The sequence below is a fragment of the Papio anubis genome, chromosome 7 (assembly GCF_008728515.1).
Source record: "Papio anubis isolate 15944 chromosome 7, Panubis1.0, whole genome shotgun sequence".
In the NCBI taxonomy this organism is placed as follows: domain Eukaryota; kingdom Metazoa; phylum Chordata; class Mammalia; order Primates; family Cercopithecidae; genus Papio; species Papio anubis.
The window spans coordinates 110,622,532-110,634,922 of record NC_044982.1 but is presented as its reverse complement, the minus strand read 5'-3'; the positions used below and the strand labels follow the sequence as shown (position 1 = coordinate 110,634,922).

Below are 12,391 nucleotides of genomic sequence, written 5' to 3'. Positions count from 1 at the left end.
AGTTTAAATTACCAGCATCCTGGTTCCTCCGTGGTGTTTTTAATTACCTGTCCTTAAAGGGTTAGCTTTGTGGATTCATAGAATTCTAGAAATTCCTAATTAGAAAAGGCAGATGTAATCTAGTCCATTTTTTTTACTTGTTGCATGAGTCTCTCAACAATACCATTTAAGTCATTCAGCTAATATTTATTGAGTACTTGTATATTTCTAGCAAATGAAAGATGGCTAAGATAGTATCTGTGCTAAAGAAAACACACGATTTAGTAATGGGGACATACAAGGAAAATATGCGTAAAGTACAGTACTATGTTGTAGCAATTTGGGTCTAGTCAGGAGATAGAAACCACATAATAGGTTAAACAGAGGAAACTTAATATACATAATTATTAACTATGATAAGAATAATTGTAATACAGAAAAATTGTATATAGTACTGTAGGGTTAAGGGAGAATACCCAAGGAAGAACAAACTTGGAAGAGGTTCAGAACTCACTGGAATAGGTGTGGGTTGGCTCACAAATAACAGAGAAGTATATTGGTTTTGGCCAGGTTGGAGCTGGTCTGGAGTTGCTGGGTAGGCAGTAGGCCACCCTCTGGAGTGCAGGCAGGGGATCTAATGATCAGGAACTAGTGGTGTGGGCATGCGTTGGGAAAACAGATGCTGGTAGGGGGCAAGAGCCCTTCAGAGCTCATAGGCCGTGTCGGAGCTTGCAGAAGGAGTGACGGCTCAATATGTGACCTTCGAGGCAGCTTACAGATGGAGTCCACGTGCTGTCAGAGCAGCAGGCCTTCTTTACGAGAGTGCCTCAGTCCAGGTACTGGCACAGGCAGGAGGCCTTCAGAGCATACAGCTATATAGGGACTCCGGCTCCCATGTTGAGAGGGCTGTGGTGATATTAACACATTTGTATGTATTTGTATATGTGTGTGGGGGTGTGTGTGTGTGTTTTAATATACAGTGTAATGGTGTCCACATTTGGAAGTTCTGCATAACTTGATGAACTCTTATTTCTCAAAGACCAACAATGTAATGAGCAGACTGGTAGAAGCTTATTTCATTCAAATATTGCTCTGTTGCCCAGGCTGGAGTGCAGTGGCACAATCTCAGCTCACTGCAACCTCCACCTCCTAGGTTCAAGTGATTCTCCTGCCTCAGCCTCCCGAGTAGCTGCAATTACAGGTGCCTACCCACCACGCCTGGCTAATTTTTTGTATTTTTAGTAGTGACGGGGTTTTACCGTGTTGGCTGGGCTGGTCTCAAACTTCTGACCTCAGATGATCCACTCACCTCGGCCTCCCAAAGTGCTGGGATTACAGGTGTGAGCCACCGTGCTCAGCCTTCATTCACTTTTGAGAAACTTTTTGCCAAATATACACATTTGAGTAACCATAATTTGTCAGTTCCTTCAAGTGAAAAACTGTTCTTTGAAAAAAAATGGCTTAATTTTAGCTTGCAACTCAATCATACAAGAGTTTTTCTGCAGGCAACTGATGTACTTTGGTATTGAGTAGAAATGTTGTATAAATATATTTCATTTTTGTCACACAGAATATTAAGACTTGACCTCAGCAGTTGAGATTTAGTAAAATTAAGTTTTTCTGCTTCTTAGGGACATTTTTAAGTGAAACTGGTATTTTGTGTGATAATAAACAATACAAGTACTACAGGTTGAGTGTCCCTAATCTGAAAATCTGAAATCTGAAACTTTCTGAGCACCGACACTCAGAGGAAATGCTCATTGGAGCACTCTAGATTTTTTTCTTTTTTCTTCTTTTAAGATGGGGTTTCACTCTAGTCTCCCAGGCTGGAGTGCAATGGCACAATCTTGGCTCACTGCAGCCTCTGCCTCCGGGGTTCAAGCGATTCTCCTGCCTCAGCCTCCCTAGTAGCTGGAACTACAGGCGTGAGCCACTGCACCTGACAGGGTTTCACCATGTTGGTCAGGCTGGTCTCAAACTCCTGACCTTAGGTGATCCACTCACCTCGACCTCCCAAAGTGCTGGGATTACAGGAGTAAGCCACCACACCTGCTGGATTTTGGATTTTTGGATTAGGGATACTCAACCTGTAGTACAGTTTGGTGCCCCTGCTTTGAGTCCTGCTAAGGCATCAGCAGTTTAGGACCACATTTTGAAAATCACAGTATGGTGTTGGAGGCACCCCCTGAGGAATCTAAGCGAGAGATGATGTAGTGGTGGTTTGGACTAGATTTAATGGTGATATTGATAGAAGACAAAAAGATGTGGGAGAGAGGCATTGAGGAAGATGCCTCATTGTTTTGGCATAAACATCTGGAAGGATGGTGGTGCTATTTACTGCTCTAGGAAATGGAAGATGAGGTGATGATAAGGGGAAGGGGCAGAAGGGAAGTCACTGAGTTCAAGTTTAGGTAACTAGTGAATTTGGGAACATACCAGTATTAAAGTAAACATGTTCAGGAGGAATCGGGCATGTGATTTTGGAGCTTAGAAGACAGACTTGGACTACAGAAAGTATTTTGGAATTATTAGTGTAGATGTAGTGATAATTGAAGCCATAGGGGCAGTTGTACTCCCTGGAGGAAACAGTGTAGAGTAAGAAAAAAAGTGAGTCTCAATATGAACTCTGAGGAACTCCTACATTTAAAGATCAGATAAAGAAGTAGAGGTTAAAAAGGAAAATAGGGCTACCTAGAAGTGTTAAGAACTATAAAGGCTTGACATGGTGACTCACGCCTGTAATCTCAGCACTTTGGGAGGCTGAGGCGGGAGGATCTCTTGAGCCCAGGAGTTTAGAGACCCGCCTGGGCAACATAGACCTCTATCTCTATTTTTTAAAAATGAAAAAGAACTGTAGAGGATCTAAAATTTTACCTTCCTCGAAAGTTAATAAATTAACCTGATGTAATTTCCTGTGTGTTGGCAGGAGGCACCTGACTCCTGGATCCAAGACAATGGATTTTACTCACAGCAAAGCATTATCCTTATTACCAGTATTTATGTTGGTTTCCCAAGCTCCAGTTTCTACAGGGTAATGTTGAAGAAGGCCAGGTAACACCTGCACACACAGGGGTTGTGTTACAGGAAAGGAACTGTGGCTTAGGAAACCCAAGTGTTTTATAATGGGTAGTAAGCATGCCTGCTCTTTGCTCCAGAGCGAGACGCTATGGTGTATTTGAAGACTATTCACTATATAGACATCTCTGAAAAAGTAGTCTGGAACAAAGGCAGTCATTGCCTCTGTTCACAAGTCTTGAAGAAATGTGAGATGGGAGACATGGAAAATTGCCTTCCAACAGTATGTTAGAAAGAAAACTGGAAGATGGTGCTGTGGAATCCAGTAGAAAGAGTGTTTCAAAAAGGAGGTAATTAATAACTCTGTTGAATATTGCTACAAGGCTGTTGGGACTTTAGCTAGACCTGCTTCATTTGTGTTTAAGGATAGAAATCATATAGATTAGGGCTAAGGTGAATGGAAGGTAGAAAAGTGGGCACTGAAAATATAGAGAATTTGAAGAAAGCAGTACTTTTGTTGTCAGTTGGGGCTAAGAGCTGTTTAAATGTTGATGGGAAGAAACCAACTGAATTGGAAACCAGTTTGCAAAAAAAGGAGAGAGGAAATGATGACTCTTGGGTCCTAAAATGGTTAATGGAAATAGGATGCAAAACTCCTATAGAGAAGTTATCATTTAGTAGGAGGAAGAAGTCCGCAGCTCCCTTAACTGGTGAAAGGGTGAATTCAGAGGCAGCGAGGCTTGTGGGTATAGTAGGAGGAAGTTGAGAGGTAACTGTTAGTTTCTGTTTATCAGTGGGGTAGGAAGTGGGGGTAGGTCCTGTGGAAGATAGAGATTAAATTTTAAGGAGAGTGGATGAAGATAAGAGTTAATTGATGTGGAGTGTGGGAAAATAAGCAGATCAGAGAAACATTAGGATTTCTGGGTGAATAGTGAAGACCTGATTGAAGTTATAATCATGTATTTACATGGGTACTAGTTTCTCTGCGTTGATGTTTTAGGAATTTTTTCCTCATTGTTCTTCCTCAACATAAAACTTAAAACCACAACAAATTACCATTCATACCTATTAGAATGGGTACTGTATAAAAGACAGACAATGACGAATGTTGGGGAGGATATGGAGAGATGGGAAGCCTCATACACTGCTAGTGGGAATGTAAAATAGTGTAGCCACTTTGGGAAACAATTTGGCAGTTTGTTAAAAAGTTAAACATAAATTTACCATGTGGCCCAGCAATTTCATTCCTAAGTATCTATCCAAGAAAAATGAAAACGTTTATTACAGAAAGATTTTCAAATGATCTTAGCAGCATTATTCATAGCTGAGAGTGGAAACCAACCTAAATGTCCTGCAGTGGGTGAATGAATAGGCAAAACTTTGGTATACAATGGAATACTATTCAACAGTAAAAAGAAATTGACTATAGATACCTGCTACAATGTGGATGAACTGTAAAAAGCAGGCTCAGTGAAAAAAATACAGACGTAAGAGACTTTATTTTATGATTGCATTCATATGAAATGCACAGGAAAGGCAAAGAATAGATTGGTGGTTTCTTGGGTTAGAGAGGAGTGGGAGAGGGATTAACAGTAAATAGGCATGAGAGATCTTTTGAGATGATGAAAATGTTCTAAAACTGATCTATGATGTTGATTGTACAGCTTGGTAAACAACGTTACAAAAATCACTAAATCATACACTTGGAAAGGATGAATTATAGTTTTAAAAAAGAGAGAATAGTTCTTAAGCAGGGAGGTGATATGGAGTGGACCAACTGCGGGGGTGGGGTGAAAAAAGAACAGGATTGGTGTTTTCTTGAGCAAATGGGGTAAAAGAACAAAGAGGATTAATGTAGGGTTTGGGGATGAGAGATTGAACCACATTGACCCTAACTGCGTAAGTAAGGAAAGCGTGGATAGGCTGGTGCCTATGAATAAGGAGAAAGTCCCCACAATGTTGAAGAACAGGTGTGGTAAGAGTGGGGATCAGAGAGGTTCTGAAGTTTAGGGAACTTGCAAGATGGTATAGTTGGAGCATAAGAGCATATGTGGAGGTGAGATGGCGAGAGAAGGGAGGAAGAAAGGGAATAAATGGGCCTTCCTGAACTTTATACCTGTTTGAAAGTGGGGATGTAGAATTAATATTGTTGAAAAAGCAAACCAAGGCTGGACATGGTGTCTCCTGCCTTTAATCCCAGCACTTTGGAAGGCCAAGGCTGGAGGATTGCTTGAGGCCAGAAGTTGGGAGGCCAACCTGGGCAACACTGGGAGATCCCATCTCTATTAAAAAGAAAAAAACCGGAGCATGTGTTCATTTTTCACATCTGCTAGTTTACTCTCTTGTTATAACTCTTCTACTGGAATATCTACCTGTAGGTTTAATTTAAGGGTTAAATGGAATAATTTATATAAAGTACCTCTGTATCTGCCCCTTAGTCTTAAATAAACAACTGCAGATGTTATTGTTGGAAAAGTTGAGGAAGAAAAGCATATTTGTTGTCTATTGCATAGCAAATTAAACCAAAAGCAACAATAAACATTTATGAAAGTCACAATTTCTGTAGGTCGGGAATTTGCAGTGGCTTAGTCGAATAGTCGTGGCCCAAGGCCTCACTCACATGGCTGACAGGCTGGCGCTTCCTGATGATGGAGAGGCTTCAGTTCTTTTCCATATGGGCCTCTCCTCAGTGCTGCTCAATAGTCTCATAATAGGCTGCTGACTTTTCACCGAGTAATCTAAGAGAGGAAGGCTGAAGCCAAAATACTTTTATAGCCCAGCTTTGGAAGACACACTCTGTCATCTCTGCCATACTCTATTGAGTCAGACAAGCAGAACTGATTTCAGTACAGATTATATGAGAGCATGACTATCAGAAGGCAAGTATTATTGGTATCATCTTGGAGATTGGCTACCACAGGGAGAAATAAGACATTTTGTTTCTGTTTTCAGAGAGAGTGGTATATTTATTCATTTACATCTTCCCTGGCAGTAGGTCTCTAGTCTTTACTTTTGCAAATTTAGACAAATTTGAGATCGTTGGTGCTTCTTCATGACAAAATGTTGAGTTAACATTTGTGGGGCCGGGTGTGGTGGCTTATGCCTGTAATCCCAGTACTTTGGGAGGCCAAGGTGGGAGGATTGCTTGAGCCCAGGAGTTTGAGAACTCCCTGGGCAACATGGCGAAACCCCATCTCTACAAAAAAAAAAAAAAAATTACACAAATAAGCTGGGCATAGTGGTGTATGCCTGTAGCTCAGCTACTCTGAAGGCTGAGGTGAGAGGATTGCCTGAGCCCAGGCGGTCAAGGGCGCAGTGAGTCATGATCGTGCCACTGCGCTCTAGCTTGGGCAACAGAGCAAGGCCTTGTCTCAAAAAAAAATAAAATACATTTGTGATTAGTGTTTTCTCATAGCACTCTTATTTGATAATTGCTTTTTAATTTTTGAATAAGAATTTTTTAAAACCCTACTTGTTTAGTTATAACTAAAACAGTAGCCTTTTGCCCTGTCCCCAATTTCTACTCCCCAGAGAATACTATTTTCAATTCCCTTGACTGTTTCTTCTGGTAATTTCCTCCATGTTGTTAAATTGCCCTTCTTATACTACTGTTTCTTGATTTTCCAGTCTTAGACTTTAGTAGTTTTGTACTGTGAAAATGGTAATTTGGCACTTCTTCTGTGTATTTATGCAACTCATAATTTTTGGTGGAGTCAATGTTCAGCATTTATGTTATTGTGACTATAAATGTTCTTAGTCCGTGTAGTAAATGATGATTGTATCTTATTTCTCATATAACTTTGTATTTTTCCTGGGATTAATGGATTGCCTTTTTTTGTTTGCTTAGTATTCTATATTGTTATGAATAAATCATCTCTAAACTCTCCAAAAGAACTAAATTCCTCCTCTTGGTATAATCATGTAATCTATGGGTTATTTTTTTTTCTTCTGTTGGTGACTTCCTATCTGGACTTCATCTTCTGGTCCATCTGGGACTGACTGCATTGTAGCTTGCATAGCCGTTGTCGTAGAAGAGTCTGCTCTCTGTTTTGGAGACTTTCTAAGATTTAGTGGTTTTCTATTTTTTGTTTACTTTCTGGTTTTATAGAGCATGTCCTCCACTAGCTTCCTAAGAAAGGATGCCCGAGAAATACATTTTTGAGACCTTGCTTGATTGATCGTTTTCCTGTGTAAAAATTTCTTGGTTGGAAATTGTTTTCATTTGGAATTTTGAAGGCATTGTTCCATTGTCTGCTAGCTTTTTACACTCCTCCTAAGAAATCCCAGGCAATCCTGATTTCCTAAACTTCGTTTCTGCTTACTTTTCCCCCATGTAGACATTTATAAATTTCAGCTCGCTCTCCTCTGTTCTGCTCAATCCATTACTAGTCATCCATCTAGTAATACTCTGTTTTTCAAAATTTTGTTGACTTTGCCTCTCCCTGTCACTTTTTTTTCTAGTGGGTTTATAACTTTTACAAACAAAAAATATTCCTGAGATTGTTTTTCCATAATAATTATCTAAATAAAAGGTTAATCTTGTATATAATTTCTGTGATAATATTTTCCTTCCCATTATCTCCAAATGTTCTATTAAAAAAAATTTTACCCTGTAATTCCCCCTGGCTTGGGGGACTTTTTATGTTTCTGATTGAAGTAAAGATGGAAACTAATACTGGTTAAATGCCAACTATTTATTGTACTTTGAGAGCTTTACATGTACCAACTGGATAGATGAGGTAGGAAAGATATTCTTCACATCTCTGTTAGGTAGCTGATAGACCCATTTTAGTAAGAAAATGTATTAACTTAGTCACTTTCCAGAGGTCATACCTGTAGTAAATACAGGCTTTTAATCTAGTATTCAAAAAGGATACTGTAGCCCTTTTTCTACTTTACATACAGTTTTATGAGTCTGTGTGTGTGAAAATTTTCAAACATGAAAGTAGGGAGATATACAACACTGAGAATGAACCCTAATGTAAACTGGAGTTGGGGTGATTGTGATATGTTGATATAGGTTCATCAATTGTAAAAAATGTACAGCTCTAGTGGGGAATGTTGATAGTGTTGGAGGCTACGTATGTGTGGGGGTAGCGGGTATATGGGAAGTCTCTATATCTTCCTCTCAGTTTTGCTGTGAACCTACAACTGCTCTAAAAAAAATTAAGCCTATCATTATGTTGGCCAGGCTAGTCTCAAACTCCTAACTTCAAATGATCCTCCAGCCTCGCCTCCCAAAGGATTACATGCTAGGATTACAAGCATAAGCCACCGCTCCCAGCTGGTCATCACACTTTCGCAGAGGTGCCTTCACCACTCGCCCCATCTAAGGGTGTTATCTTCTGTCCTGAACCCTACTCACTTCCCTCATAGCACCTTCTACTGTTTCTAAATATTTGTTTGTTTACTTGTTTATGGTCCGAATCTCCCAGTAGGCTCCAGCTTCGTAAGAGCAGATACCACATCTCATTTGTTCACCTAGTGCTGGAACATACTAGAAAAGTGAATAAATATATTCATTTTGTTGTTATTTTTTGAGACAGGGTCTCACACCCATTGCCCAGGCTGGAGTGCAGTGGCAGGATCAGCCTTGACTTCCCATGCTCAGGTGATTCTCCTGTCTCAGCCTCCCAAGTTGCTGGAGCCATACCCGCGCGCCAGGACACCTGGCTAGTTTTTTGTATTTTTAGCAGAGATGGGGTTTCCACCATGTTGACCAGGCTAGTCTTGATCTCCTGAACTCAAGCAATCCTCCCTCCTTGGCCTTTTAAAGTGCAGGGATTATAGGTGTACACCACAATACCTGGCCAATCAGTATATTCTTAATCGGGAAAAAAAGTAGGGTGAGAATAGTCTTATAACCCACCACATAATTGTCAGCCATTTATCAGCATTTTGCCAATTTTTTGTTTCATATATTTCACCATTTTTTAACCTGTATTCTTCCATATACGTAGCTGATATATAAAAGGACTTTTAAAAAATCACAGTGCCATTGTTATTCCTAACAAAATTAAGTAATCCCTTAATATAATCAGTTTTTTTTTTTTTTTTTCTGGAGACACAGTCTCACTCTGTTGCCCAGGCTGGAGTGCAGTGGCAAGGTCTCCGCTCAGTGTAGAATCCGCTTCCCGGGTTCAAGCAATTCTTGAGCCTCAGGCTCCTGAATACCTTGGATTACAGGCACATGCCACCATGCCTGGCTCATTTTTGTATTTTTAGTAGAGATGGGGTTTCGCCATGTTGGTCAGGCTGGTCTGTAACTCTTGACCTCAGGTGATCCACCTGCCTTGGCCTCCTGAAATGTTGGTATTACAGGCGGTGAGCCGCTGAGCCCGTCCACTTAATAAAATCTAAAACTGAGTTCATATTCAGATTTTTCTGGTTGTCTCAAAAATATATTTTTACATTTGGTTCGATGAAACAGTGTCCAAATAGGGCCAACACATAGTATTTGGTTGTTATGTCTTTTAAGTCTCTTTTAATCTGTAATAGTCCTCTTCTCCTCTTTTTTCATGCCATTTTTGTGTTGAAAAACCTAGGTTCTTTATTCTATAGAATGTCCCACATTCTAGACTTGGCTGATAGCTTCTTTGGGGTTTCATACTTTCCTACTATCCCCTGTGTTTCCGGTTAACTGGGAGTTAGAGCTAGAGGTTTAATTAGATTCAGGTTTATTTACGTCCTTGTTTTTGCAAGAACACTTCTTAGTTGGTACATGTAGTTTTTGTTTCATCAGGAGGCAAATAATATCTCTGATCTCTTACTTTTGGTGATGCTAAGTGGGTATGAGTGTTATCAGCTTGCAAGTTCCCCATCCACATAAATCCTAATGATTTTAGCGCCTATTTGTGACCATTATCTAGATCCATTATTTCATTAGGTGTTGCACATTGGTGATCTTTCAAATTACATCATTTCTTCCACATTTACTAGCTGTAATTCTTCTATAACAAAGTACTTTTCTCTATTTGGTTACCTGAAGTAAGGAAAGATAATGTTAACTATTGATTTTCCCCCTTTGTCAGTTTTCAGAGTAATGAGTTGATGCCCTAGCAACTTTCATTGGTGATCAATGAAAGGTTTTTTAAGAGTCATTATGAACTAAGGGCTATTTATATATTTGATGTATTTTGGTGAATTATAGTTATTACTCATTTTGATGCTCAAATTGACCCATTAGTGTCCCTATTAGTCTTTGATAACTTCTTTGGTTTCAGACACTGGATATCCCAGGGTCATTTTGTACAAATCCTTCTCCAGACTAGAATCAGTCATTTCTTTGAAAAAGTGTTCTGTTGTGTGTGTTTAGGAAATAGTGTTTAGAAAAAACAAACAGTTATTAGGGGTTTGTTACTGTTGGGTTGTTGTTATTCTGGGCATTTTCAGTGACAGAGCTAGGATATACCTTTTTTTAGGAAGAGAAAAACATAAGTTCATATCCATGTTTATAATTGAAGTGTAAGGACTTTTTTTTTCTTTAACTTGGCTACTGTGACTTTTTTCCCCAGATTTTAAAAATAAGCTTCATTAAAAAAAAAAAAAGTAACGTGCACTATTGGAAACTGAAAAACACAAGAAATGAGGAACAAAGTCATCCACAATCATAAGCAGTTTGACATACCCTTCTAGGTCTTGTGTGTGTATATATACATGACATCCAATTTTATGTGAATGAGATCATACAGTATGTATCATGCTTTTTCACATATCATGAACTGTTAGTTGAGAACCCCAAAGCTACCTTCTGCCCTTCAGCTGCCAACCTATTGAATAAGTCCTGATATACACTACCTAGGTGGTTTAACAGTTCTATGTTCAAGATGCATCTTTTCTATCAATTATACCAAGATATTTACAAATTGGCTAACTCACTAGCTCTGCTTTTTATCATACATTGTCACCTCAGGACATCTATAAAGCTTAGATGTTGCAAAATAAAGATTGAACTTTGTTCACAATAAACAGATGCTTTACCAACAATGCACATAGAGACCTATGATTAATATCTAAAACCTGTCCTCTGGGTATAGAGACACTGGCAAAGAGCCTCACCCTTCACCCCTTTTCCCTCTTCTATCATTTCAGTGACTAAGTACAGTACTGTATCTAGCTCTAAGAGGTAGGTTAACAAATACCACTCCCAGAAGACAGGTCTTCCTAAAAAAGGGATGTTTAAAAATGGATTATTTTACTGCCTTTACTTTTAACATACTTTGAGCATTAGGAGTTTTGTATACTTTAAACACAACAGTATTAACTAAATTACATATATAGAACAATGGTTAGACGATCTGAACTAATGTAACTCAACAGACACAGAAGTCTTCTCTCTGTATACTTCCTCCTCCTCACCCCCCTCCACCCCACCCAGTGAACAGTTAGCATATTCTCCAAGACTTCAGGTTTAACAATTTCATTCCCAAAATGCAAACGCTCCTGTGAAATAACAAAAAAAAAACTTCGTGTTACTTTAGCTGTCATTAGCTACTCTGATTTTAAACTTATATGCTCTTGAAACCATAGTAACAAAAAGTACTTTTTTGCTTGCTGCTTGTTACACAAATCACAGTCTCTGAATAGCAGCACTAATGACTGAATATACTTTTCTTTCTTGTGATTCTTTTTGTATTTAGTACCAAGAAGGTACTCCCAATAAGGAAGTAAGTGGAAATGCTGTGTGAGATATATGCTTAGTTTTTTCGTTTATCCTTTCATTGTTTCTTTTTATTAAAATACACATGCTAATGTATTTTTAAAATTATATTTCTCATAATACACATTTGATGATCTTATGTTTAATTATTTTAAAATAATATATTATGGGTATATTTTTAAACTCTCTTTCTTACAGGAAAGTTAGCATACTAGAAACACTGTTCTGCCCTGCTTTTTCTCTTAATGATATATTCTGGAGCTCATTGTTTATCAGCATGTAACTTCACTCCCTTAGACAGCTGCATGGTAATCCATTGTGTGAATTACAGTGATTTATTCAACTAACCCCATATTAATTCAGTCTTCTCTTTAAATCGTAAGGAAACACTTTTGTGTGGCACAATCTGGTGTGAGAATTTAATATGATTGAAAATTTAAAAATATTGAAATCACTTTCTCAGTTGTGTCCTTAAAGTAATTAAGAGTGAATCAAAGTTTTTGTGAAATGAATTTTACTCACTCAGGCATTCCAGTTTACTTTTAAACTTAGTCATTTTTGTTGGAAATAATTTAAATTTATTAAAGACTTTATACAATTTAATCATTTTCTTTTTGCCATACTAGGGGATGTCTACATTATTGAATTCAATTCTGATATTCTGTGCTTTTTAGTTTTTCTGTGAATTCCTTGAATGTCAAGTATTTGTCATGGTTGCAGTATGATATTCCTAAATTA

General features: G+C 38.5%; 1 protein-coding gene across 1 annotated transcript in view; it reads left to right on the top strand.

Moving 5' to 3' along the window:
- IREB2 (iron responsive element binding protein 2) overlaps positions 1-12,391 on the top strand; it is a 63,122-nt gene that overhangs the window by 11,651 nt on the left and 39,080 nt on the right. The window lies entirely within an intron of this gene.